Genomic DNA, 3,964 nt, shown 5'->3' with positions numbered 1-3,964 from the left:
CATGGGCACCGGAGCGGGGGTGCTGGAAGATGGAACCGACAGGTGTCCGCGGGTGACCAGCAGGTTATCCAACCGGATGGACAAATCCACCAGTTGGTCCAAGGTGATGGTGGCATCCCTGCAGGCCAACTCACGTCGGACATCCTCACGCAGGCTGTATCGGTAGTGGTCGATGAGGGCCCTGTCGTTCCAGCCTGTTCCAGCTGCCAAGGGCCGGAATTCCAGGGCGAACTACTGGGTGCTCCTCGTCCCCTGCCTCAAATGGAAGAGCCGTTTCCCCTCCGCTCTACCTTCGGGCGGATGGTCGAAGACGGCCCGGAAGCGGCGGGTGAACTCCTTGAAGTGGTCCAACGCCGCGTCTCCTTCTCCCCACACGGTGTTTGCCCACTCCAGAGCTCTCCCCGAGAGGCATGAGACGAGGGCGGACACTCTCTCCCTTCTCGAGGGAGCTGGGTGAATGGTGGCCAGGTAGAGGTCCAGTTGTAAAAGGAACCCCTGGCACTGTGCTGCCATCCCATCATACTCCCTGGGAAGGGAGAGACGCATCCCACTGGGACTGGCTCCGGATAGGACGGGTAGAGGTAACCCCGGTTGTGCTGGTCGAGGCACTGTAGAGACTTCCGGTCTCTCCCAGCGGCCCATGGTCTGGACAACGCGATCCATCATGGCACCAAGAAGATGTAACATTGCAGAGTGTTCCTGGACGCGCCCCTCGACTCCACTAACCCGGATACCTGCTCCTGCTGACTCCATGGTGGTGTGAAATTCTGTTAAGGGTGTGTACTGGAGGCAAAGTCAGGTGCAGGAGAGCAGAGTGTAGTGAACAGGCACACTTTTTATTCCGGTCCAACGACAGCACAAAAATACATAAATGTGCCCAAACACGGAACATAGACAAAAGTATGGCGCGTAACAATACCCACATAACATAAATACAATTTCACACAAAGACATGGAGGGGAACAGAGGAATAAATACATGCAGTGTGATTAGGGAATGAAAACCAGGTGTGCAGGGAACAAGACAAAACAAATGGAAATATGAAAAATTGAGCTGTGATGGCTAAAAAGCCGGTGACGTCGATCGCCGAACGCTGCCCGAACGAGGAGAGGAGCCGACTTTGGCGGAAGTCGTGACAGCTGTTCTCAAAATAGTGTCTTCATGGCAACATAAGTTATATAATCTTATGTCATAAATCATCATGTCCTTGAGATACACAACAAAAGAGAAAGGAAAAGTTTTTGGAAAGTATTCAGACCCCTTGACTTTTTCCACATTTTGTTACGTTACAGCCTTATTCTAAAATGGATTAAATTGTCCCCCCCCCCATCAATCAACACACAATGCCCAATAATGACAAAGTAAAAACAGGTTTTTAGAAATGTTTGCAAATGTATTAAATATAAAAACTGAAATATCACATTTACATAATTATTCAGACACTTTGCTTAGTACTTTGTTGAAGCCCCTTTGCCAGCGATTACAGCCTTGAGTCTTCTTGGGTATGACGCTACAAGGTTGGCACACATGTACTTGGGTAATTTCTCCCATTCTTCTCTGCAGATCCTCTCAAGCTCTGTCAGGTTGGATGGGGAGCGCTGCAGCACAGCTATTTTCAGGTCTCTCCAGAGATGTTTGATCGGGTTCAAGTCCGGGCTCTGGCTGGGCCACTCAAGGACATTCAGAGACCAGTCCCAAAGCCAATCCTGTGATGTCTTGGCTGTGTGCTTAGGGTCGTTGTCCTGTTGGAAGGTGAACCTTCACCCTCAGTCTGAGGTCCTGAGCGCTCTGGAACAGGTTTTCATCAAGGATATCTCTGTACTTTGATCCATTCATCTTTCCCTTGATCCTGACTAGTCTCCCAGTCCCTACAGCTTAAAATGCTTGATGGCACAGCATGATGCTGCCACCACCATGCTTCACTGTAGGGATGGTGCCAGGTTTCCTCCAGATGTGATGCTTGTCATTCAGGCCAAAGAGTTCAATATTGGTTTCATCAGACCAGAGAATCTTGTTTCTCATGGTCTGAGAGTTCTTTAGGTGCCTTTTGGCAAATTCCAAGTGGGCTGTCATGTGCCTTTTTCTGAGGAGTGGCATCCGTCTGGCCACTCTACTATAAAGGCCTGATAGGTGGTGTGCTGCAGAGATGGTTCTCCTATCTCCACAGAGGACCCCTGGAGCTCTTTCAGAGTGACCATCGGGTTCTTGGTCTCCTCTCAGACCAAGGCACTTCTCCCCCGAATGCTCAGTTTGGCCTGGCGGCCAGCTCTTCCGTTTAAGAATGATGGAGGCCACTATGTTCTTGGGGACCTTCAATGCTGCAGAAAGAAGCTCTATGGACCTTCTACCTAATGGCTTGGTTTTTGCTCTGACATGCACTGTCAACTGTGGGACCTTATATAGACAGGTGTGTGCCTTTCCAAATCATGTCCAGTCAATTGAATTTACCACAGGTGGACTCCAATCAAGTTGCAGAAACATCTCAAGGATGATCAATGGAAACAGGATGCACCTGAGCTCAAGTTTGAGTCTCATAGCAAAGGGCCTGAATACTTATGTAAATAAGGTATTTCTGTTTTTTATTTTTAATACATTTTTTAAAAAAATCAAAAAACCTGTTTTCGCTTTGTCATTATTGGGTATTCTGTGTAGATTGATGAGGGTGAAAAAACTATGAGATACATTTTAGAATAAGGCTGCAATATAACAAAATGTGGAAAAAGTCAAGGGGTCTGAATACATTCCCGAATGCACAGTGCCTTTGGAAAGTATTCAGACCCCTTGAATTTTGCCACATTTTGTTATGTTACAGCCTTATTCTAAAAGGGATTAAATAAAACCATTTCCTCAGCAATCTACGCAATCGGTCATGTATTGTAGTTTCATCTCTCTGTTCTCCTCTAAATCGTCATTAGTTCCTTTAGCCTAATCATCATGAAATTAGATTGTCTCATATCTCATATGTTCTGTGAGAAAGTTTTATGTCTACTCTGTTCTTCACAGAGACAGACAGACACAGACAGACACACAGACACACACACACAGACACACAGACAGAGACAGATGTGGCCTGCCATAATATACAAGAGTAGAGTCTCTGAGACATATTTTATAGAGCTGTAAAAAATACTTTCACTGAGCGACACAAACACATAAACTCACCACTCAGTCACTCAAAGAGCTGGTGTGTGTGTGTGTGCATGTGTGCATTTGTGTATGTGTGTGTGGTAGTAAAATCCCAGTCATCTTGTGCCTGAGTGTTGATTTTATTGCAACCCCAGTCCATAAACTACCAGCTCTCACAGTCTCACGTCAGAACTAGACATTCATCCATGTTTCTCAAACTTGAAATGTCAAAGTTGTTCCAAATGTCAAATTTCAAAGTGTTTAATGATAAGTTTAGGCATTAACTACTAATTAAGTTTTGGGTTAAGGTTTGAGATAGGGTTAAAACAAAAATATAAAAAACCCTGAGCAAAACCGAGGTAACGTCGCTAACTGTTTCCCCTAGTGTCTGGTTTCCACGTCATCTCCTGACAGACTCAGACACGGATAGACGTCGAATACTGACTTGTATCATGGGTGACCTGCCTGCTATAAAAGCACACTAATGTATGTTGACGTGCTCCTCACCGGCCAGTCACTACACTCTAGCTGGCCAACCCTGCTACTTTGTGCATGTGCGTGTGGGGGTGATTATGTGGCCTATAAGGTTTGGCAGGTTTTGCTTCTATACAACGCACTGCAGTGGACCTTGTGTGGTTTTATTGACACGTGTGTTTGTGAGTGAACTTGTTTAATTTGTTGTTAAGCACCACATATGGTCTTTAAGTATCACTTTTCTTCTTTGCAGTATTCCTAGAATAACAGATCCCTAGAAAACACTCTACATTTGCTGGAAATGATCTGAAACTGCAACAAGAAGTGCTTTCTAGGTAAAGCCTGAGAAGGGACAATATCTACT

This window comes from Salmo salar, chromosome ssa09, assembly GCF_905237065.1.
Source record: "Salmo salar chromosome ssa09, Ssal_v3.1, whole genome shotgun sequence".
Classification (NCBI taxonomy): Eukaryota; Metazoa; Chordata; class Actinopteri; order Salmoniformes; family Salmonidae; genus Salmo; species Salmo salar.
This window is presented reverse-complemented; position numbering follows the sequence as displayed.